The 25,616-nt window shown below is 44.4% G+C and overlaps 1 pseudogene across 1 annotated transcript; it reads right to left on the reverse strand.

The window, feature by feature from the left end:
• Window positions 1-3,333: 3,333 nt before the first annotated feature.
• LOC309965454 (olfactory receptor 52Z1P-like) lies at window positions 3,334-25,354 on the reverse strand (annotated as a pseudogene). Its single transcript has 2 exons — window positions 25,346-25,354; window positions 3,334-4,394 (listed from the first exon to the last, which is right to left on the reverse strand). The product of its transcript is annotated as an olfactory receptor 52Z1P-like (transcript).
• Window positions 25,355-25,616: the final 262 nt, after the last annotated feature.

A 25,616-nucleotide genomic window follows, 5' to 3' on the forward strand; every position in this document is an offset into this window, starting at 1 on the left:
AGGGGTGGTTTCTGTCAGTTTATCTTTTTCCTTTGGTCTATGTTTACCTGTTTCTTTATAATGCCTGTGATTTTTTTGTTGTTGAAATATTCTGAGACTAAACTGTTTTTGCAGTGAAGTCTCTTCTGCAGAGTATGTTCAGTTAATGTTTTGACAGCTTTCCTTGGTCTTTGCAGATTGACTCTGTGCTAGGACACTCCCATACTTGGTTAGGCTTGCTGTAAGCCTAGGCAATGTCATGGTTAATTTTATTTGCCAACTGGCTAGGCCATGGTATCCAGATATTTGATCAAACACTAGATAGAGCTGTGAAGGTATTGTTTTTAGATGAAATTAGCATTTAAATTCCTAGACTTTGAGTAAATCAGATTATCCTCTATAATGCGGGTGACCTCATCCAATCAGTTGAAGTCCTTAAGAGGAAAAATGCTGAGGTCCTCTGAGAAACGACTTCTGCCTACAGACTGCCATTGGACATGACCTGCAGTATCAGCTGTTCTCTGGGTTTCCATCCTGGAAGCCTACTCTGCCAGTTTTGGATTTGCCAGTTCCACAATTGTGAGCCCATTACTTACTTACTTACTTAACTTATTTATTTATTTATTGCTGCATTGGGTCTTCGTTGCTGCGCACAGCCTTTCTCTAGTTGTGGTGAGTGGAGGCTACTCTTCATTGCAGTGCACGGGCTTCTCATTGCTGTGGCTTCTCTTGTTGCGGAGCATGGGCTCTAGTTGTGTGGGCTTCAGTAGTTGCAGCACACAGGCTCAGTAGTTGTGGTGCGCAGGCTGGGTAGTTGTAGCACACAGGCTTAGTTGCTCCATGGCATGTGGGATCTTCCTGGACCACGGCTTGGACCTGTGTCCCTTGCATTGGCAGGTGGATTCTTAACAACTGCACCACCAGGGAAGTCCCCCGTATTACTTTATATGTGTGTGTGTGTATATATATATATATATATATATATACAGAGAGAGAGAGACAAAGAGAGAGAGAGAGAGAGAGAGAGAGATGTATATGGTTGACCCTTGAACAACATGAATTTGAACTGCACGGGTCCACTTACACTTGGATTTTTTTCAATAAGTACTACAATACTACACAGTCTGTGGTTGGTTGAATCTGTGGATGTGGACCCGTGGATATAGACACTGTATGGAACTTGAGCATCCATGGATTTTTGTATCCTCTGTGTGTCCTGGAACTAATCCCTGCATTGTTCAAGGGTCAACTGAATATATAGATAAGATTGTGTGTGTGTGTGTGTGTGTATACACACCTTATTGGTTCTGTTTCTCTGGAGAACGAGAACACTGACTAATATAGGTTCCGGTACTGGAAATGGTTCTAGAGGAATGGAATCCTAAGGATGAGTTTTCTGGGTTGGTTCTCTAATTTGATGAGATTTAAGCATGACTTTTCAGTAGTAAAGAGAGCTCTGATAGTCCCTGATGGTGATGTGGCAATAGAGACATGCAGAATACCATCACTGGATACTCCTAATCAAACAGAGAGGCAAGGGTCTGGGTGACCATGTATATGTTCTGCCTCAGGGGTGTATCAGTTATCAGCTCTCTAGCCCAGTGTCATAATTTAGTTCATCTTGATCACTTTTCCTTTCCACAGTACATCACAAAGCTCCATTACGTTGAGATGCGGATTGGACCTAGCAAGAAATGGCAGCTACTCTAGACTTACTGGTAAGACGTGTGTGTGTCAGAGAATGAGAAATAAATCAGACAAAAATTCAGGGACCTTCTACCTCTGAAATTTCTTGGGGTCCAATGATATAAGGCATGTTGGGATATTCCTTCTATGATGAGGGATAAACTCTTCTGTCTGGCTCCTCTGACAACCAAAAGAAAGGTATAAGGCCTAGTGGGCCTCTTTGGATTTTGGAGGCGACATGGCAACATATTCCTCTTTTGGATGTGCTACTCTGGCCCATTTACCATGTGACCCTAAAAGCTGCTAGTTTTGAGTGGGGCCCAGGACAAAGAACAAACCTGGCTCTGCAACAGGTCCAGTCTGCCATGCAAGCTGCTCAAGTATCAGTGGCAGATAGGGATGCTGTTGGAAGCCTTTGGCAGGCCCTGCCATCCTCTCTTGATAAATACTTACCTTGTGAGAGACAGCTTTCGGCTGCTACTGGGACTTGAAGACTGCCTAACCAAAGACCACGAAGTTACCATGCAACCTGAGCTGCCTGTCATGAACTGGGTGTTGTCTGACCCCCTAAGCCTAAAGTTGGGCATGCATAGTAGCATTCCATCATCAAATGGAAGTGGTATATACAAGACTGGGCTCCAGCAGGCCCTGAAAGCACAAGTCATCTACTGAAGAACTGGCCCAAATGCCCATGGTTCTCGCTCCTGCTACACCTTCTCTCTCCCAGCCTGCACCCATGGCCTCATGGGACATTCTATATGATCAAGTGATAGAGGAAGAGAAAACTTGGGTGGTTTATAGATGGTCCTGCACAGTATGGGACACCATAGCCTCTTTCTGGGACATCCCTGAAGGATAGATACTCCATTCTATAGATGACAGCTATGGAGGTCTTTCAAGCAGGGTTGACTTAGATAAATCACACTGGCTACCATGGGAAAGAGTGGCATGACCTCTGGGTTTGGGTCAAGCTCAAGTACAGATAAGGGCCTGCTCTCGTCTTTGGATGAATTTGGGTCCCAAGGAGAAGACCTGGCTTGGGTGTCTGTCAGACTGGAGGGCCCCCTGGCTGGACTTGACCTGTTTGGGCTAGACTGGACCCCTGGGGTAGGCCTGACCTGTGTGCCTGGGGATATCAGACTGGGAATATCAGGCAGAGCCTCACCTGTGTTTGGAACTGATTGGACTCTAGAACCTAACTCGTGTGTTTGCATTAGACTGATGGCATCAGAACTGACCTGTATATTCGGTGAGACTGGGCTTCCTGTCAAGTCTTACTATGTATCTGGGAGAGACTGGGCACCAGGGAAGAGCCTGGCCTGTTTATTTGTTTCAGACTGGGTGTTCAGGGCAAGTCGTGGTCTGTGCAACTTGCTCTATATAACTTCCAGTGGAGCTCCATATATCCAGATATTAACTGGGGGGCTTTCTCAGGAGTCAGGGAGAAGAGGACAGAGAAACTAACAAGGATAAATAGGGAAAAGCAATTTTTTCATTGGAGTGAAAACAGAGCATTCTAAGAATTCAAAAAGGAATAGTTTACCAACAATGAACCTGCTGTTGAGTCCTCCATAATCTCAGGAAATTCCAGCCTGTCCCTCAGTACTGCCTGCTTATCTCTTGTTCCCAGAGGTCACAGCCCCAATTTCCCAAGTTGATGAAGTTCTCTCACCCTGGCAGTTTCTCCTTCACTCTCATATTCTGCAGCCTCTCTGGCTTCTCCCTAACCTGGGCTAATTCCTTTCCACAGAGCATCTTTTCTACATGTTGCCTGATCTCTCTGATCCTTACCCCCTAGATGACAGGATTCAAGGCTCCTGGGAGCAGCAGATAGATGGCACTGAGCAGGTTCTGGACATTCCGAGACACAGCCTTGGCTACTCGGAAAACGATGGAAGTGGAGAGACTAGAGAGGTAGATGGTGAGGATGACCAATGGGAGTGGGAGCCACACGTGTTCAAGGCCTTGGTTCGGGCTCCCCCAGGAGATATCCAGAAGACAGCATAGATGATGCGGGTGTAGGAGGTCCCCAGCAGGGCTAGATCAAAGGTCACAGTGACCAACCGCATGGCCAGCCCCAACTGGTTGTTGAAGGTCAAGTCTCCACAAGCTATGCTCAGCAGTGCGATGTACTCACAGGTACAGTGTCAGATCACTGCTCTCTGGCAGAATCAAGCTCGTGAGGTTAGCACTACCAAGGGCACTGCCACTCCCAGGCTCCATGTCAGGGCAAAAAAGGCCAGCACGCCTAGCAGACGGGAGGTCATCAGGTCACTATAACAGTATGGGTGGCACATGGCCACCAAGCAGTCTAGGGCCATGGCCAGCAGGAGGTTGTAGTCCAGAAGGAGAATGAAGTAGATGAAAAACATCTGGGCCAGGCAGCCATGCAGTGATATGGGGTTAACATAATGCACAAAGCCCTCCAGCATTTTGGGTATCACTGCTGTAGCAGTACAAATGGTGACAGCCAGGAGCAGGGCAATGAGCATGTACATGGGCTGATGCAGGCTCTGCTGGGCCGCCACCGTGTGGATGATGAGGGCATTGGCAGAGACGATGGTCACATAGGGAAAAGTAAGAGGCAGGACCAGGAGGGGCCTCCACTGTCGCAATCCAGAGAAGCCCCCCAGGAAGATGTTGGTGTAGGAGATGTTGAAGGTGCTGCTATTTCCATCCTTACCCACTGGCTTTGGCCCTGAGCTGGCCCCAGGAGTGGGGATCAGAGACTGTTAGAACAAAATGGTCAATGGAACAAAACCTATTTTTATTTTAGGGCCTGCGTGGTTTGCGATGAAGATCCACCTCTTCGTGCACGTATGTCTACTCTTTTGGGGCACAGACAGGTACTATGTCAGGTGTCATGGGAGCAACAAAGATGAACAAGACATTCCTTGTCCTTAGGGAGCTCTTGGCTTTTGTATGTGAAATGTAAACTTACAAGATGCTGTTTATCTGTGATACTCCAGGTATTTGATCGCTGAGTAAAAGATTAGGCGGAAAGTAGGTGTGGTATAGGAGAGAAAAAAGAGTGATGGGCCAGAGGCAATAGAAAGGATGAAGAAGATTCTTGATTAGGAGGAAAAAAGACTATATGAGGAATCTTTGGTCCAAGAAGCCTGGGAAGAACCAAGTGGGGCTTATTGGGAGAGAGGAACAGGTCAGGAATGATGGCCTCACTTTTGTGCCTGGGGTACACTGTGTGGCAAGGGGAGAGGAAAGTTGCTGAGGAGTACTTCTGTTCTTCCTGGACACAAACAACGGGCCACAGAGACTTCTCCCTTCCTAAGACCCTCTAGACTGGATGTGGGGCCTCCTGCCTGGCCTTGTCATCAGTGTCATGAATGATGCTTGCATTCCTTTCAGAACGTGGGTTCCAGGAGAACAGGGGTAACAGCATACCTCTATTGTGTTCTCTGAAGCTCCAAGCACAGAGCCACCATAAACACACAGGAAGTGCTCGAGCATTGCTTGTCGGGTAAGGTGAATGAGGAACAGGTAAGAGGCTAAACAGTTAACTGGGCTCTGAGAGTAGTAATTTCAAAGCTTTGGCCAGGTTTTTGTATAATTAAGAGAGCAGATGTTAAGATTAAAGATGTGTGATTCAGTACTGGGCTCACATCTTATCCAGATTCTTAGGGAGCACCATTTGGTGGTGGTAGGTGTGATGATTAGAGGAATTAACACTGATATGCATAAAAGTAGCTGACACCTGTTGGACATTTACCGTATGTTAGGCAGTGTTCTAAATGCTTTCATGTATTAACTTTTTTTAATCTTCTTAATTTTACTGAGGAAGAAAGTGAGGCACAGAGAGATTAAGTCTAGTTCAAGATCATACAGCTGGTAAGTGGCAGAGCTGGATTTGAACCCAGACAGACTCCAGAGTGCATGCTCTTAACTTCAGGATGACCAACTAGTCCTGGCTTGCTGGAGACTTACCTGGTGTTAGACCTGAACATCCGGTGTCCCAGGAAACCTTTCAGGCAAATGAGGCAGTGGATCATTTTACTATAACTACTAATTACGTTGAAGATTAGAGAAGCCTTATGAATTGTGGAGCAGCTAGGAAGAAATATTCTTCTTTCTTATAGGTTTAAATGTATTGTCTCTGAAAATCAATGTTTACATTGGTGTTACTATAGCCACCCTCTGAATACTCAGAAGACTGAAGAGGAACATCTCTAAGTTCACAGACAGACCTCAAAAGGAAGTGGATTTGGAATTCCAAAGCCCACCCTGGAATGTGTTTCTGGAACTCTTAGAGCATTATTTTAGTCAGAATAACTCAAATTTTGGGAAATGTACTTTCCTTGTGGTTGGGCAAAGACCAGACAACACTTGTGCGGAGGTGGTAAAAATTCTTAGGGGAGGTCTGTTGAAGACTTTCTGGGGGGGTGTGTGGAATTCAGGAGCTGAGAGTGAGTGAGGTGAGAGGTGATCTGTGATGGAATAAAGGGGCATGGAGGAAAACGCAGCACGGAGGAGCAGTGGCCAAGAAGACATTTAGGGACCCTCGCTCCTTCCCAAATACCACAGGATGGTCATCCTTAAGGGGGAGAATAAGCTGGCATGGGTTGCCCACAAACATCTTAACTTGGACAAGGTTGGTCTGTCTCCGTCACGTGAACTGTAATTTTCTCTCCTGTTCTGTGTCTTAGGATTACTTAGGTAAACTCCTAAAGGAGCTTCTTTGACACTGGGCTCCAAAGCAGTGAGTAGAGGAAATGTAGAATAACAAGCTCCTCAAGGCAGGGCAGAAGGAATGGAAAAGACTGTAAAAGATGAGGAGATCAGTTTACTGGCTAATGAAGGTCTTAAGAGAGATGAATAGATGTTTCTAGAGACAGATCAATCAGACTTAAGAACTAAGTGGAAGTGGAGAGAGACAGAGGAATCAACAATAATTTCAAGGTTTTTTTTGCTTTTGTTTTTCAGCTATGATGACTGCTAAAACCTGAGGAAGGAGGAACAGTGTTGGAGTGTTGGGAGGTACACTTAATAAACCCATTTGGATGTTGTGAGAACTCACAAATGAAGAGATGTCCAGTCAACAACTGGAAATAAGGGTGGAGTGCTCAGATGAAGGATTAAAGCTGGATTTGGGGATTATAATGTTATTGAAGGCATGGGATAGAATCTTAAGGGGCCGACAGAGTAACATAACAGGTGTCAGTGAAGGAGACAGAAAAAGAGGGAAGAGGGGTGGAATGAGAACGAGGAGCAAATGGGATTCTGGAAACCAGAGAAGGAGATGTTCTGTTGCTCTGGAGGCTTCAAGGTAAAGAATTTACAGACTGGGCTTCCCTGGTGGCGCAGTGGTTGAGAGTCCGCCTGCCGATGAAGGGGACACAGGTTCGCGCCCCGGTCCGGGAGGATTCCACATGCCGCAGAGTGGCTGGGCCCGTGAGCCATGGCCGCTGAGCCTGCGCACCTGGAGCCTGTGCTCTGCAACGGGAGAGGCCACAGCAGTGAGAGGCCCGCGTACCGAAAAAAAAAAAAAAAAGAATTTACAGACTAGTAGAGGCGAAAGACCAACACAACTAAGTCACCCTGCAACGCTTAATGTTCTGAGTAGCAGAGGGGGGGGACAGATAGGAGGGCAGAGATAAAGTGGCCAGATGTTATGTGCTCTCTGCAGAAAGAGACACAGCTCCTCTACTGTAAAAGTCAGCACCACAGACAAGAGCTCCTTTAACTTCCCTGTCCCCACAAACTGGCTACTGTGCTCATCTTTCTCTCTTCCTTCTATTCCCAGTGAAAGAGATGTCTTTCCTCACTTTTGTCCTCAGGATATCTTCCACTTCTCCCCTCTTACCCTCAGCATATGGAGTTCAAGTCTGTCATTGGTGAAAATAAACTCATCCTTAACTTCTTTCAGTCCTCAAGCTTCCAATCTTTCTCCTCACCATTAAAGCCAAGGCCCTGGACATGTCTTTATCATGCTATAATTGCTGGCTTGCTGATCTAGCTCCCCACTAGACTGAAAGTGTTGCTGGTGGGGAGACCATGTCTTACTCATCTGTCTCCCAGTGCCCGGCACAGAGCCCACTGCAGAGTACGTATGTGCTCAGTAAGTGTTGTGTTGAAGGAATACATGAATGCACCAAGGGATTTTAATAAACATTTTCATTTGCAGCTAACTTAGAGTAGCTCTTTGAAGTTGAATGAATGAAAAACTAACCCCATCAAGGCTAGGAGATTCTAAGTGATTTGCTTAGTCTCACCTAGCAAGAAGAGCCTGGCCTCAAATCTAGGTCTTCTTGGACTCTTCTGTCTACACCACCATTTTCTCCCTCACACCCCACACACAAGGCAGCATCAGAGAGGCTCCAAGCAGTCTTAGTCTCAGCAACAATACTACAAGTTAGCATTTATTGAGTACTTACTACATGCCAGGCATGGTTCCAAGGGTTTTTCCATAGAGTATCTCTAATATTCACAGGAACCCTAAGGGACGAATACTATTTATTAACCCAGTTTACAGATGAAAATACTGAGGCTTAAAGAAGATAACTAATTAAAGTGTCATAAGTGTTAAATGATAGCTGGGATATGAATGTAGATTTGTCAATGGTAAATGTGGAGTTCAATTCCAATCTCATGTTTACCACCTCAAATCCCCCATAAATCTCTTGTCTTTTCATCCCCAACCTCACCGTGGTAGCCTGTAGAGGACTCCCGTTGGGTCATAGCCTTCTGTGGCTTTGTTTTCACCTCTGAAAAGGTAAGGCCTGAGGTCAGTGCCCAGCTCCAAGGCACTTCTCTATGAGGCTGAGAGGAGGGATGGATAAGTAGCCCTGTGACTCCAGGGGATTTCCAGTGGAGTATGAGATACCCAGTGGGGAGGCATTTCCAGGGACTCAAAGGAGGAAACAATGAGAAACCCAGAAGAACTTAGGGAGGACCCCAGGGATAGAGGCTGGGTGGAGATGACAGTGTACTAACATTTTAATTTCTATGGCTCTTGTTTTTTCTCACAGAGCAGTCACATCTGCTGAGGGGTTTCCCTACTTTACAGGTGAGCCATTAGAGAGAGCAAGTCAGGGTTCAGGGCAGCTTCCATTTCAGGGGCACTAACGGGCAGAAACTGGGGATGACCTGGGGCTCAGCTGAGGGCGAGGGGCTCCTGCAATTTGGGGGTCACCCAAAGGCAGGAAAGGGCACTTGGGTGACAGTGAAAGCGCTGTGGTGGAGACAAGGACATGATTCAGGTGTGGTGTGTGTGTGCGCATGCGTGTGCCTGAGTGCCTGATCATGTATGCACACGCTGAGATTCATGAGGCATCTACTTCCCCATAATAGGCAGCTTAGGAGCTCGGGAAGGAGGTGACTTTGGTGTGGGTTGTACTGAGAACAGCCAGGACTCACAGAGACGGGCTGGCTCTTCCAGAGAGGCATTTGTTTGTCCTCTGGAATTTGAGAGCAGTAGGACTGAAAAACTTTTCCTCTTTTTCTGCCTTCTTTGGGTTAACTATTTTCATGATTTCATTTTATCTTCTTTGTTGGCTTATAAGCTGTGCCTCTTAGTGGTTGCTTTAGGATTTGTAGTACACATCTTTAACTTACCATAATCTACTTTTAAGTAATATTATGCCACTCCAACAAAGAGTATGAGATCCTTACAACAGGATTCTTCTGTTTCCCCCCTTCCATTGTTTGTGTTATTGTTGTCATAGGCTTTATTTATGCATAAATTATAAACCCCACAAATACATCTGTATATTTTTGGCTCTATACAGTCTATTGTATTCTAAGGAGATTTACAAAAATAAGGAAAAATTAATATTTGTTTTGCAAAATTCATTCATGCTTTTATGTGACTGTAGCTTACTTTATTGCTAGCATCCAGTGTATAAATGTACTATAATCTATTTACATATTCTATTGCTGAGGGACATTTATGTTGTTTCTGGTTTTCCACAATTAGGAATAATGCCAATATGAATACTCTTGTACATGTATTTTGATGCCCAAGTGCCTGAGGATATTTCCGGGATCAAAGGGTATGCATATATATCTTTGATTTTACTAGAAAATGGCAAACTGTCTTCCAAAATGGTTGTACCAATCTATAACCTCAGTAGTAGTGCATGAGAGTTTCCAGTGCCATCTGCTGAGAAATTGTTTGAATACATATACAAATCTACTATGTCTACATGATAGATGTTGTGAGGTTGTATAGTGCACAACCTGAACATCTGTATATGAGAGGCTGGAGATCAAATACCTTTTCTCTTTTTTTTTCAGTGGGAGCCAGAATAGACATAATACCTATACCCAAAAGCCTACATCCATAAGGACATTCTGAGGTCAACCAAGAGATGTGAGCTCTGAAGTTTCACCACTTTTTAAAAATCTTCTCCCATTCATGAGATTATAGTAGTGGCAGCCATTTTGTACCATTTTATACAATTTAGTCATGCCACCAGCCCCAGTCATAGTTTATAAACCATAAGCAAATGTTGACCAAGCTAGTGTAATCAGAGACCTTTCTCCCAGAATGAGGAATAAAGAGATTAAATTTTTGTATCATGTAGGTGGTTATATGTAGGGCACGCAAAAATCCAGTTTTCAGAGAGAGAGAGAGATTGTAGAAAAAATAAATCACACTCTTAGAGGATAGATGAGCAAAGGAAAACAGAGAATCTTAGTCATTTTTATAGTTGTTTGTTCTTTCCAGAAATTTCTTCAGGTTAAGCTGCACTCCAATCTTTTGGTGACTTAGCACCTTCATTTTAGAATTCCCCAATTTGTGTTAGCACTGGTTTGCCTTGGTATGTACGTATTTGCAACAACTTAAATGTGAAATCCATAAAGGCAATGAGTTTTGTTGGTTTTGTTCACTATTATGCCTCTTAGCATCTAAAATAATTCTTGCACCTAGAACTCTCTCAGTAAGTAGCTGTTTTTTTTTTTTTTTTTTTCGGTACACGGGCCTCTCACTGTTGTGGCCTGTCCCGCTGCGGAGCACAGGCTCAGGACGCGCAGGCTCAGCGGCCATGGCTCACAGGCCCAGCCACTCTGCGGCATATGGATCTTCCCGGACCAGGGCACGAACCCGTGTCCCCTGCATCGGCAGGTGGACTCTCAACCACTGTGCCACCAGGGAAGCCCCAGTAAGTAGCTGTTGAATGAGTGAATTGAAGAGCAACAACAAAACAATGTCTACACAAGTCTCATAGAATTGTCCCTTATTTCAAGAGAGTTCTGGTTAGATTACAACAGGAATAAGAAAAAGAAAAGTACTTAGACTGCAATAAAAGAGAAAAGTATAAGGTTCTATGACCTCTAAGATAAAACAATTAACTCTTTTCAAGGTCTAAGCTAATCAGTGAGGGCTTCACTGATGTGGCATTTGGGATAAATATTGAAGGATGCCATAAGAATAAACAGTAGTGATTCAGGCTGGAGAAAATATGAAATTTAGAAAAGATTTAGATTAGGTTAGAATTTTCTAATCTGAAAATTAGAAAGAGGAAACAGAACATGAGGATTCCCAGAGGTGCAAAAAAAGATAATGAATATATTCCGGATGCTGAAAAATTACCTTATGATTGACAGAATTTATGTGGGAATCTAACTATGGGTGAGACTAGAGAGAACTGGGTAGAAGATCACATCACTAGGTCTTATAATTAGGAAGTTATCAATATTCACCCAAAAGCAATTGGGACCCACTGAAAATCATGTCACTCTTCACAGTAACTCCTGATCTCCCCAAATTGTGATATGTTCATTTCCTGAACACTTGACCTCTTGCCTGCTTTTGAATGACAGATAAGTAAGTAGCTTACATTAAAAAGTTTTTAGTCCATTATTTTTCTAATGGTACATTGCTCTGTTGATTTATTTCTCTATGCTACTTATTTTAAAAAAATAAATTAACAAACAAACAAAAAACCCACACTCATTCTGACTTCAGAAGCCTGTGTTCATATCTGCTCTGCTGTGCTGCAATCTAACTGGCTAGTCCTACTTTCTACTTTCTACTGTTCTTTCCCATTAGGAGAAGGAATTAAATGCATTGGAAATAGCTGGAATATAGCAAATGATTAGCTCTTGTATTGATGGAGGCTGTAGAAGTACTTAATTTTCTAGGACAACTGGCTCACTTTCATCCAGGTTCTATGGAAAATTCCAAGTCTAGCTGTGGACACGAAACAGTTCTTAGTCTACAAAAGTGGTTTTCTTCCCAATCTAATGCAGTGTGATGTGACTTTAGTGCCTTGGAAAATGATGACACCCATGGTATATAACGACCATGCCAATTTCAGCCAAATTATCTTGGTCCTTTTACAGTTTCTCTGTGGAAACTCTAATTTAGCTGAAGAAATCAAGTTTCTTTAACTGAAATATTTTTGTTTTTTCTTTTTACATTTTTTAAAAACTGTGAAATACATTTAGTTTGTTTTAAATATGTGAGCTAGAGTGAGACATTTGATTCTGCTTTAAATCATAAATGACTAACATTTGAATTCTGAAATAGTATAGACAAATACCTTTTCATATGCTTATTTTCTGAAGTGACTGTCAAATCTTTTATCAATTTTACCTATTTATGAAATAAGTTATCTGTCTTCTTATTGATTTGTATTCTTTATAAATTCTGGATACTAGTTCTCTGTTGGTTAAATGTATTGTAAATATCTTCCCCAAATCTGTGGCATGCTTTTTCACTTACTTATGACATCTTTTGATTGAAGATATGTCTAGTACATAGAATACCTTTGTACAAATTACAAAAAGGCTCCGTTTCTGATGGCTTGGTAAGTGTGGTGTGGTAAGTGCAGTATGGGCTGAATTTCATCTTTCACTTGCTTTTGTCAGATGCCTTTGTGCAGATTACCTATATAATGTATTACATAAAAGTGGCAGATCTGCTTTTGATTACCAAACATTCTGAATTTTAATGTAGTCAAATTTATATCATTTTTTCTTTCCTCTGTAAAAAAAGTTTAGTGCTTGTTGTGTCCTATTTAAAAAGACTTTCATTACCGCAATGTCATGAAGATATATTCCTCTATTATCTTATAAAAGCTTTATGGTTTGGACTTTAACATTTAGATGTACCTTTCTTTAATATTTCCAATAAATAATGAAGTGTAATGTATACAGTTATTATATCGTGTGCATAGCCTCTTGTGAGTTCTGATAATACAGAGCCCTCACCATGATTTCAGCAAGTTCCTGTGGCTTAACATGTCACTTTCACTTTGTCTTTGTTCTTATGTTTGCTGTTCTCTTAGGTTTCTGCGTGGCTTTTGTGATTTTGTAGCCATCACTGAGGGGGCTTAAAGGAGGGTCACACTATAGAGTCTGCACACTTTTGTCGTGTCCTAGATTGTCCTTTCTCTTTCTCATTTTCCTTCTCTCTAGGAGCTCAACATTTCCCTCATTTTTCCCGGAGAATAGTTCTACCCACTTTTACAAATGTTTAAAAATTTTTCAATTTTGAAACAATTTTAGACTTAAAAAATGTTGCAACAACAGTACAGAAAATTCCTGTGTACCCTTCACCCGGATTCGCCAATGTTAGCGTCTTCCATAACCGCAGTACACTTATCAAAACCAGGAAACTAATATCAATACAATACTATTATCTAATTTACAGACATTATCCAAATTCTGCCAAATGTCCCACTAATGTCCCTTTTCTGATCTAGGATCCAATCCAACATTGCATGTTTGCATTTAGTTTTCATGTCTTCATATTCTCCTTTATTTAGAATAGTTCTTCAGTTTTTCCTTGTCTTTCGTGATTTTAACACTTTTGAAAAGTGCTGGACAGTTGTTTTGTAGAGCATACCTCATTTTGGGTCTGTTTCATGTTTCCTCTTGATTTAATTCAAGTTATATATATATTTTTGCAAGAATACCACAAAAGTGGTATTGTGCCCTTCTCAGTACATCATTTCAGAAGGTATATGATACCACTTTGTGCCATTACTGGTGATGTTAACATCTATCATTTGTTTAAGAGACTGCAGTTTTCTCCATTGCTTTCTGGCAGTATAAGAGAATCTAGATCATCTTCCATTTTCCATACCCCAACACTGAATCAGCCATTTCCCCAGGCATCCTTGATTCCTTTTATTGGCACTATCCCCTCACTGTTAATACCTTCTACCTTCAAGCAACTGTCAATGTATTTTCTCTAACAAACAATGACTTTCCTATTAAAAGAATAATGTTTTCTTACTACCTTACTCTGATATCTTTAAAATACAGTTTCTACCCTTATAGAACACATTGTTAAGCAGTTAAAAAGACATTTATCCAACATATATTACTATAGTGGGATATGGGAAAAAGGCAAATATTTATTGTAGACATAATATGTAGAAACCATTGTTTAGTCATTTTGTCAGTTATCTCTTATCACAAAATTGCTGCATAATGAGCAGTCACAGAAAATCAATGGCACGTACTTACTGTAAGCATTTATTGTTCGCACACTTGGGGCGGTCAGCTAGGTGGCTGGGCTAACTCACGTGTTGGCTGGCTATAAGCTTATCTTATAAGCTTATAAGATGGGATGGTTGGGATGGTTGGGGCAACTCAGCTATGCATCTTCTGTTCCTCCAGCAGGCTAGCCCAAGCACGCTCTCACAGTCACGGCAGAGATGCAAGAACATAAGTAGAAATACTATAGAAGAAAAACCAGAGTTGGATAGTAGTTAAAGAGGTAAAAACAGATTTTATTCAAAACTATGTCAATAGTAGAAGAGAGACCTCAGTATAGAACCAGGCTCAATTACAAACACGACATGGTCAAGTGAGAATTTATAGACAAGAAGCAGGAGGGGGGTCAATGGATGGAGAATTACTAAGAGGAAACAATAAGGGTCAGGGGATTTGGGCTAAAGGGACCTACCAGGATTCTTTGCTCAAGGACAGGCCAGGTGATCAGACATTACCTGAGGGATGGTAGAGGCTGAGGAACTGGATTTTTGGTATTGAGGGTGAAGGATTCTAGTTAAACTGACTTAGCAGGGTTCTTGCTGAGACTGGATTTTACAAGGAAGTGCACAGATGGGCCTAGGAGAAGGTTCAGGAGCCTGACCAGAGTTTGGTCAAGCAAAGATTCTTTGTCAATACCCAGGCACTTTTTTGAATTTTTGCTTGTATCAGCTTTGCTAACATCCCCTTGGCCAAAGAAAATCCCATGGCTTAACTCAGAATCAGAGTTTCCTCTCTGCTTTTCTTGCCTTAGTCCTCTGATTAGTCTCAGGCCAACGCCACATATTTTATTTTTTTTTCCGGTACGCGGGCCTCTCACTGTTGCGGCCTCTCCCGTCGCGGAGCACAGGCTCCGGACGCGCAGGCTCAGCGGCCATGGCTCACGGGCCCAGCCGCTCCGCGGCACGTGGGATCCTCCCGGACCGGGGCACGAACCCGCGTCCCCTGCATCGGCAGGCGGACTCTCAACCACTGCGCCACCAGGGGAGCCCGTAATGCCACATATTTTAGATTTTTGTTATACAGCACCCTACTCCTGCTACCACTATCTGTTTCACTTGTCTATTGCGACAAAATTGCCATGGAGCAAACTACTGCGAACCGTCAGTGGGACACAGACATCAGCAAGAATTTCTTGCTCCCAGCTTGTTGGTTGGCCAGGCTGCTCTGTTGATTTTGACTCTGTTGCTCACATTATGGCTACTGGCTGCCCTTGGCTGGGATAACTGGGGTGACTCGGCTGTGCTCCATCTATTTTTCATCCTTTTGCAAATTAATCTGAGCATGTTCTCTTGGGGATGGCAGATGTGCAAGGCAGCAAGAAGAAACAAACACTTTGTCAAGATCTGCTAATCTCCCTTTCACCAAGACAAGTTGTTACCGAATTGGTTAACTTGACCCGCGCTGGAGTCCTAGCCCATCTGAGACTCCTTGTCTCGGCCAGGGAGGTTCTTTTTCCAGTTGGATTCGCACAGCCAATAACTGGAGCAGCACAAGTTTTATTCAATGGCAAAGAATGGAGAAGCTGGCACCTAATTTGCAAATCAGCTCAACCCAGTTCAGCGGAAACACCAAATATACAGGAAGGTTGAGATAAAAGGGAGGGAGTTGTAAAGAGTGAGAGGAATACTCATGAGTTATCTGAGAACAGGGGAGAACCTGGAACTGAGACAACTCTCCTTTTCCATCCTTGTATGGGCTTTTCTTATTGTTGTCATGGAGATTGTCAACTGTCACAGCGCTGGTGGCTGTGTCATTCAGCATGCTTATGCATTACAATGAGTGTATAAAGAGGTTCAAGAACTCCTGGAAGTCGAATCTTCCACCATCTTGGGCCTAGTTGGTTCTAACCCGTTCTTGTTTTTTCTCTTTGCAGTTTCCTCCCAAAACTTAGATAACAGTAATTGGTTTCCATTCAAGGGAGGGGCAGGGGTATGATTCTGGGGCAACAGCCTTGGTAACAAAGTCACTTGCTGTCATTGCAATATCTGTTACAGGAGCTATTGTGGGAATATCCTAGACAGTATGCCTATTTTCCTGGCTGAACAAAATGTAAAGGGAGCCTTTCATGGTCCTCTTTCAATGTGTGTAAAATATATAAGAAATAGACCAGAGTTCTTCTCTGCTCACTTGCAAAATGGTTAGGTCAGGCCAACAAGGTCAGGCAATACTCTCATTTTCTCTTTTTCTGTGAAACATTTTTTGCAACAGTTTCAAAGGTGTGAAGCTATCATGGCTCACCCCAAACTCGACCTTCTATACTCAGCTTTGTTATGGTGGGGTTAGGACTCTGCAAATTACTTCTTATTCGGGCAGGCATTAGTTTGTACTACTCTATCGATGGATACTTGAGGGTTATTGGAAAGAAGGAGGAAGGCAGAATGGACTGGCTCCTTCCTGTTTGCTTATTATTCCGGTCAGTATCACCACCAACAGACCTTTGCTCTGGCAACTGCAATCGGTTTCAGCTTATAACTTCTCTGGGCCCTCCCAGATCCAGCCTCATTGTATCCCCTCAGAGGTACCAGCACCTTCTGGGCAGTCCCCAGCCCACCAAGAGGTCTGCATCCCAGTCTCATGGGGCTCTGAGCTCCAAAGGTACAACACTAGCCAAAAAGCACCTCCTTCTCATAAATCTGTGTCCCCGCTGTACACAGCCCTTCCTATGAGTTCCTAAGGTACCAGCAGCATCCTTGCAGCACCTTCTGCTCAGAAGCCCAAGTTTCAGCTCTGGATGCTTCTTCTCCAAGTTTCTAGGTTCTGACCATCTCAACCTCTTCCCTTTGTTCCTTGAACCCTGGGGGTGGTCGCTGCTCCTGCACCCATGTGCAGGAGTTTTCTTTTTGCCTTTTCAAGTCTTTTTGCCTTTCTTTTTGCCTTTCTTTCAGGGTTTTCTTTTTGCCTTTTCAAGTCTCTACCTCCTGTCTAACTAAATTCCTTACATTAAGTTCTCTGTTGAAATACCTAGTGTGGTTTCTGATTTCCTATCTGGACCCTGACTGGTAAAACTTGTTAGGGGACCATTTGTATCTTCAGAATGGTTTTCTCTTTAGAGAAGATGTTAGGGCAATTTAACTGATACTCTGAAGGTGGAACTAGGAGAGAGTGAGATAAAATCCAAGGTGATCATTTTGGTTTGTGGCTTCTAGTTCTGTGAAAACTTCCCCTCACCTTTAGAACAGTGAAGTTGCAAGCAGGGCTCAGAGAGGGCTTGCTGTGCTAATATTTTCTTCTGTAGGTCTGCATTTGTCCTTTGTTCATCATGCCTACCAAGCAGCTCAACCTTCAGGCATAGCTGGGTTTTAAACCGACATCTAATGGACTCTAACACCCATGCTCTTTTCTCCACGTTGAACAGTGTCCTCAGGTGCTAGTAGTGAAGATGAAGGCAAGGACGTGAGGGACTCTATGGAAAGCATTAGGAGACATTCTGTTGTATTTTGAAATCATATCTGGACGCTTTGGACAGTCATGGGACAGAGCAGTGGCTGACTCAGAAATGAGTAGCCACCTTAGAATGGAGAAAATTGCTTCTGCCTCCCTAGTATTTTCTCTAGGGTTATGACATGTCACTGAATTTAATCAAGAAACATTTATTGGGCTTCTTTGGAAACTTGACTGTTTCTGTCTGGTAGAGAAGGAGAGTGGTGGAGCAGCAGAGTGCTAGTAGTGAGTATATACTTAGACCAAGAGTATCCTGAAGGTGAGGGCTATTTCCTCCTGCAGGGAGGAGAACATGCTGCCTCCGAAATCCTTGGAAGACAACACGTCTATCAGCCCCGGTGCTGCCCACTTTGTGCTTCTCTCCTTGTACACTCAAAGCCTGGGAAGGATGACTTCCGTGCTATTGCACTCTCCTGTTCCCAGGGACATTGTAAACATGCTTGTTTATTCTCCTCATGTGTCCCCCACCCCATGTTCTTCCTAAGAAAAATCAAGAAATATCCCCCCAACCCCATCAATAATATCTGCTATACTCATTACATGTTGTTACTTTGAAAGAGAACTGATGGAAAACTTGGGATGTAACTTGGCCTGGTGAAGAGAAGAGCAGGTTATATAAAAAAATAAATAAAATTAAATTAAAAAATTAAAAAAAATCAATTAAAAATTAATTAATTAAAAAAAGAAAAAATTTTAAAATAAATTTATTTATTTATTTTTGGCTGCATCGGGTCTTTGTTGCTGCATGTGGGCTTTCTCTAGTTGCAGTGAGTGGGGGCTACTCTTTGTTGGGGTGTGCAGGCTTCTCATTGTGCTGGCTTCTCTTGTGGAGCACAGGCTCTAGTCGCACAGGCTTCAGTAGTTGTGGCACGTGGGCTCAGTAATTGTGGTTCGTGGGCTCTATGGCGCAGGCTCAGTAGTGGTGGCACTTGGGCTTAGTTGCTCCGTGGCATGTGGGATCTTCCCGGGCCAGGGCTTGAACCCGTGTTCCCTGCATTGGCAGGCGGATTCTTAACCACTGCGCCACCAGGGAAGTCCCAAGAAATCTTTTTTTAAAAAATTTGTTTTATTCAAGTATAGTTGATTAACAATGTTGTGCTAATTTCTGCTGTACAGCAAAGTGATTCAGTTATATGTATATATGTATATATATTCTTTTGCATATTCTTTTCCATTGTGGTTTATCACAGGATATTGAATACAGTTCCCTGTGCTATACAGTAGGACCTTGTTTTTTATCTATCCTGTATATAATAGTTTGCATCTGCTAGTCCAAAACTCCCAATCCAACTCTCCCCCACCCCCTCCCACTTGGCAACCACAAGTCTGTTTTCTGTGTCTGTGAGTCCGTTTTGTAGATAGGTTCATCTGTGTCATTTTTTTTAAATAAACATTTCTAAGAATTCTTTTTTTTTTAAAGATATTTATTTATTTATATATTTATTTTCGCTGCTCTGGGTCTTAGTTGCAGCACATAGGACCTTCTAGTTGCAGCATGCAACTCTTTAGTTGCAGCATGCATGTGGGATCTAGTTCCCTGACCAGGGATCGAACCCGGGCCCCCTGCATTGGGAATGTGGAATCTTACCCACTGAACCACCTGGGAAGTCCTGTCATATTTTATTTTTTTAATTAAAAATTATTTTATTAAAAATTTATTGTATTTTATATTGGAGCATAGTTGATTAACAATGTTGTGTTAGTTTCAGGTGTACAGCAAAGTGATTCAGTTATACATATATCTATTCTTTTTCAAATTCTTTTCCCCTTTAGGTTTTTACAGAATATTGAGCAGAGTTCCCTGTGCTATACAGTAGGTCCTTGTTGGTTATCTATTTTAAATATAGCAGAGTGTACATGTCGATCCCAAACTCCCAATCTATCCCTCCCCTCACCCTTCCCTCTGGATACCATAAGTTCGTTCTCTAAGTCTGAGTCTGTTTCTGTTTTGTAAATAAGTTCATTTGTATCACTTTTTTTTTTTAAGATTCAGCATATAAGCGATATCATATGATATTTGTCTTTTTCTATCTGACTTACTTCACTTAGTATGATAATCTGCAGGTCCATCCATGTTGCTGCAAATGGCATTATTTCATTCTTTTTAATGGCTAATATTCTATTGTATATACGTACCACATCTTCTTTATTCATTCATCCGTTGATGGACATTTAGGTTGCTTCCGTGTTTTGGCTATTGTAAACAGCACTGCAATGAACATTGGGGTGCATGTATCCTTTTATTTATTTATTTTTTGGCTGCATGCGGGCTTTCTTTAGTTGCGGTGAATGGGGGCTACTCTTTGTTGCAGTACGTGGGCTTCTCATTGCGGTGGCTTCTCTTGTTGTGGAGCATAGTCTCTAGGCGTGTGGGCTTTAGTAGTTGTGGCATGCAGGCTCTAGAGCACAGGCTCAGTAGTTGTGGCGACCGGGCTTAGATGCTCCGTGGCATGTGGGATCTTCCCGGGCCAGGGCTTGAACCCGTGTCACCTGAATTGGCAGGCAGATTCTTAACCACTGTGCCACCAGGGAAGTCCCTACATGTATCCTTTTGAACCACGTTTTTCTCCAGATATATGCCCAGGAGTGGGATTGCTGGATCATATGGTAGCTCTATTTTTAGTTTTTTTGTGAACCTCCATACTGTTTTCCATAACGGATGCACCAATTTACGTTCTCACCAACAGTGTAGGAGGGTTCCCTTTTCTCCACACCCTCTCCAGCATTTGTTATTTGTAGACTTTGAAATAATGGCCATTCTGACCGATGTGAGCTGGTACCTCATTGTAGTTTTGATTTGAATTTCTCTAATAATTAGCAATGTTGAGCATCTTTTCACGTGTCTGTTGGCCATCTGTATGTTTTTGGAGAAATGTCTGTTTAGGTCTTCTGCTCGTTTTTCAATTGGGTTGTTTTTTTTTTTTTTTTTTTTTTTTTTTTTTTCGCGGTACGCAGGCCTCTCACTGCTGTGGCCTCTCCCGTCGCGGAGCACAGGCTCTGGACGCGCAGGCTCAGCGACCATGGCTCACTGGCCCAGCCGCTCCGCGGCATGTGGGATCTTCCCGGACCGGGGCACGAACCCGTGTCCCCAGCATCGGCAGGCGGACTCTCAACCACTGCGCCACCAGGGAAGCCCGTTTGTTTTTTTGTTATTGAGTTTTTTGAGCTGTTTGTATATTTTTGGAAATTAAGCCCTTGTTGGCCACATCATTTGCAAATATTACCTCCCATTCTGAGGGTCGTCTTTTCGTTTTGTTTATGGTTTCCTTTGCTGTACGAAAGCTTTTAAGTTTGATTAGGTCCCATTTGTTTATTTTTGCTTTTATTTCTATTGCCATGGAGATTGACATAAGAAAACATTGGTACGATTTACGTCAGAGAATGTTTTGCCTATGTTCTCTTCTAGGAGTTTTATGATGTCATGTCTTATATTTAAGTCTTTAAACCTTTTTTTTTTTTGGCCGCACTGTGCGGCTTGTGGGATGTTAGTTCCCCAACCAGGGATTGAACCTGGGCCCTCGCCAGTGAAAATGCCAAGTCCTAACCACTGGACCGCCAGGAAATTCCCTCTTTAAACCATTTTGAGTTTATTCTTGTGTATGGTGTGAGGGTGTGTTCTAACTTCATTGATTTATATGTGGCTGTCCAACTTTCCCAATACCACTTGCTGAAGAGACTGTCTTTTCTCCATTGTATACTCTTGCCTCCTTTGTTGAAGATTAATTGACCGTAGGTGTGTGGGTTTATTTCTGGGCTCTGTATTTTGTTCCATTGATCCGTATGTCTGTTTTTGTGCCAATACCATGCTGTTTTGATTAGTGTATCTTTGTAGTATTGGCTGAAGTCCCCAGCAGGAGGGTTATGTCTCCTGCTTTGTTCTTTTTCCTCAGGATTGAGATAGCTGTTTTTTTTTTTTTTTTAAAAAACCACTTTATGGAGTTATGATTGACATACAAAAAGCTGTACATATTTAATGTATTTAACCAGATGAATTTGGTGATAAATACAATTGACCCTTGAACAACATAGGTTTGAACTGCATGGGTCCGCTTATATGTGGATTTTTTTTTTTTCAATAGTAAATGCCACAGTATGACACAATCTGCAGTTGGTTGAATTCACAGGTGTAGAACCGTGGGTGCAGAGGGCCATCTATAAGTTTTTCATGTATTTTCATCTGTGCAGAGGGTGTGTATCTCTAAGGCCTGCGTTGTTCAAGGGTTGATTGTATATACCCATGACACCATCACCACAATCTATGCCATAAACATATCATCACCTCCAAAAGTTTCCTCCTGCCTATTTATTTACTTATTATAATTATTTTTTTGTGATGTAGCCTAACACCTAATATCAGATCTACCCTCTTTCATGTTCCTCAACTGATTTGATTTCCCCATCACACCGGGAAGGAAGGAGGCACCACTTTATGGCTGAGGCCTGGAGCCGGCAGTCTTGCAGCTGCTTGGTAACAGAACGGGGCCTGGAGCTGGTCCCCTGGCTCCTCCTGGCTCCCGAGCCCACTCTCGTCACTGGGGAGCTGGAGGTCCCCTCAGTACTGGGGATGTTGTGGTAGGTTCTCTCTGTGTGTGATGGGCATGGACCAGGACTAGCCCAGTTTCCCTCCTCTTGCTCACCTTGCTGTGTCCAGTCTTGAAGATGGCTCTCTGTCCCCTCAGGCAGACCCCTGGCCTCTCCACACTTAGCTCCTCCTCTTGGGAAGGGGCGGGGGAAACCTTCCAAGGGTGGCAGGTCAGTGGGCCTTCGCCTAGGAGAGAGGGCTTCCTTTCCCAATGGGACAGCTCTCAAATCTTCTCCTCTTCAGGGAGCAGGCTGGTCTCTCCAGACAGGCTTCTGGGGCCCACCCTGCCTTGGCTAGAGAGAGGGGCCTGACTAGCTGTCTTTCAGCACAGGGTAGGGGGCAGAGCAGGGGGTGGGGGCAGACCTCCAGCCAGGGTGGTTCCCTATACCAGGCACAGCCTTGTCAGCAGACTCACCTGTGGGTCCATCTTTGAGCCCAAAGGAAGAATGCCTGGGCCTGAGGAAGATGGGACAGCAGCTGCCTGACTCTGAAGGGTCAGACCTGATTTGCCTAAGCCTGGGGTCTGTCTTTGGCTACTTTTATCAGTTGTGACTGGAGTGCTTCAGCCTCCTCTAAGCTCTCTCAGTGACCCCCTCCCCTGGCTGGCCGGGGGCTAGAGGGAAGGAGTAGCTCATTCAACTAGCTCCTGCCCTGGCCAGGTCTCATACCTGGGGTGTTACATGTCGTATCTCATTTAAAACAAGCCCTTGCAAGGTGGTAATCATTAAACCCATCTTACAGATGAAGAAACTGAGTCTCAGAGAGGTTACTATTGGCCAAGCCTCGGCATTAGTAAGTGGCAGAGTTGGGACTTGAAGTCAAGTCTGGTTCTGATCCCCAGACCCATAAGATGCCTGACCTGGCCAAGGCTGGTGGTAGCCCCCGTCTCCTGCAAGAATGGGAAATGGGAAGGAGGCACTCTATAGACTGTCAGTCCATGAGGGCAGGTCTCAGACTGAATGAATGCCTGCCTGAATCTCAGTACTTGCTCTGTTGTTTGATTTGTAGGAAAAGGGGGTCCTTATTGAGAATCCACTGGTTTGACAGTCTGGAGGCCTGGGTTCTGGGACTACCTGGCCAGGGCCCATCCCCCTGTGGGCCTCATATTCATAAGGAAGGAGAGGGAACTCTCCACTCTGAGGGTCATTTGGGCTGAACACCCCAGTCCTAAGAAACCAGGCTGTAGACCAAAAGACCTCAGGCTGTGGCAGTGGGAAATCTGGCAAGTGGCCTGATATGGCCCCTGTGTGTGTGGTTTGTGAGACGGGCAAGTGAGGGGCCGTCTGGGGTTGGTGGTCCAGAAAGTCAGAGGCCATAGGCCCCTGCTAGACACATGAGCACCACCTGCCCCCATCTCTGCCTGACCTAGCCATAAACAAATTATTTGGCTCTAGGTGCCCTTTGGTCTCTGAGAGAAGCTTTTGGAGCAGCCTGTCCTTCCCTATCCATGTCTGGGCTGGGGACCTTGCCCAGGATCCGTGGACTGACAGCTGTCTGCATGCAGGGCTGACCTTCCTCCGCACGGTGAGGCCTTCTGGCCAGGCCAGGTGCAGCCTGCACTTCCCAGAATAGCCACAAGGTGGCACCCAAGCACCATGTCAGGCAGAGGCTGCCTCGATTCAGGCCTGTGCTGCAGTCTGTGCCTGGGGGAAAGAGTATTCTGTGCCTGGCAGGGCTAGTTAGAGATGCCTCATCCTTGGACATTCCTGGTGCACACAGCCCCCTCCCTGTGAGCCTGAGTCAGTCAGAACACACTGGTGTCAGGGCCTGGGACAGGAGGCCTGGCTCTGTGTGGCCCTAGCAAGTTGCCTGCTCTCTTTTTGAGCCTCAGTGTGCTCTCCTGAAAAATGGGCATCATAATAACACCAATCCCATCTTCATTCACTCATTCATTGAATACATATTTATTGAGCACCCAGTAGGCTAGGTGAAGTATAGAGCTGTGAACAAGCAAAGCCTCGCAGTGATGTTCTAAGGATCAAATGCGGCAACGTCTGTAACTTATTCAGCACAGTTACTAACACAGTGTGGACTCTATAAATATTGGCTAAGACTTTCTCTCTAATCCTCACAACCCGTGTGTGGTTGGCCTCCACATTTTATAGAGAAGGAAACCAGTAAAGGCCACACACTTGTCCAAAGCCATGCAGCCTGTAAGTGGCAGAGCTGGGACCTGAACTTACGCTGTCTGACTCGAACGCCACTGCTGCTGGTTTCCACATTTAATGTGTGTGTGTGTGTGTGTGTGTGTGTGTGTGTGTGTGTGTGTGTGTGTGTGTGTGCGCGTGCATGTGCGCATCCTCAGCTCTCTCCAAATATCCCCCAGGGGACCTGGGACCAACCTGGGTCACCTCCTCAGACCTTCCCATCCAGATCCTCAGCCCCCTCCCTCCCCCATAGTCTCCAACTTCTCCTGCAGGTTTGGTTCTTCTGGAAGGGGAAGTCTGTGGCCACCAATGATTCAGGGGCCTGAGAAAGTCCCAAGCCCAGCTCCCTTCTGCATTCACCTAGGATCAAGTCCTGCAGGGGAACAGAGGTCAGAGCTATTAAGGCCCAGCCCTGGTCCATCGTGATGACCCATCACACTGAGCTCAGACCTTTCCTAAGGGGCAGAGAGCGGAGGGCCCATGAGATTTTCTCTCTCAGAGAGACTGTGGGGCCCCCATCTGATTGGAAGGGGGCTTTGGGGCACGTCTTGAAGTAGTGTGTCTATAGTGGGCTCTCTGCTTCTGCATAAATTGTGGGGTTATCTGGTGGCAAAGGAAGCAGAGGAGGGAGGGTCCTGGAGCTCACAGGTATATGTCTGAGCAGAGAGAGACAGTGGAGGCAGCTGTCAGCCCTCACTCCCTCTGGATGCCCCCAGGCTGTGTTCCCTTTCCTCATGTATTTTGAGTATCTCCTGCTTGTCTTACTGACCGGCAACTGTGAGCCCCTGGGAAGACGTAGGGTCTGCCCCACACATCTCACCTGCTGGCCAGAGACTCTGGAGGTGGAAGGCTGAGGAAGGCTGCCATTCCTGCCAGGGTGTCGAGCATTTTCTGGGTAGAAAAACCCTGGGATTCATTCTGGGCTTGGACACCACCAGCTGGGTGACCTTGGGTAATGATGGGAGGTCCCCGGACCTCAGCCTCCTCACCTGTGGAACAGTAGGGATATTTCTATACGGCTCTAGAATCTACCGACCATGCTTACCTTCGTCATGCACCCAGCTCTCATGATAACACTTCGGGGAAGGTATCTCATTTAACAAATGATAAAGCTGGGCTTGGAGAGGCCAAGTGACGGCTGTCCTCCCCTCCCAGTGCACTTATTTCCTGGTCTCCCCCAGCTTGGGGAGGGCAGAGAGAGCCTCTAACTGACACTGCAAACTCTAGGGCCTGGGACAGAACCTGGCATGGATCAAGGGGGCAAACATATTTTTTGAATTGCTGGCTCCAAATCCTGTGCTTTTTTCATTCCACCG

The sequence above is a fragment of the Leucopleurus acutus genome (assembly GCF_964270905.1).
Source record: "Leucopleurus acutus genome assembly, chromosome: 8".
Taxonomy (NCBI): Eukaryota; Metazoa; Chordata; class Mammalia; order Artiodactyla; family Delphinidae; genus Leucopleurus; species Leucopleurus acutus.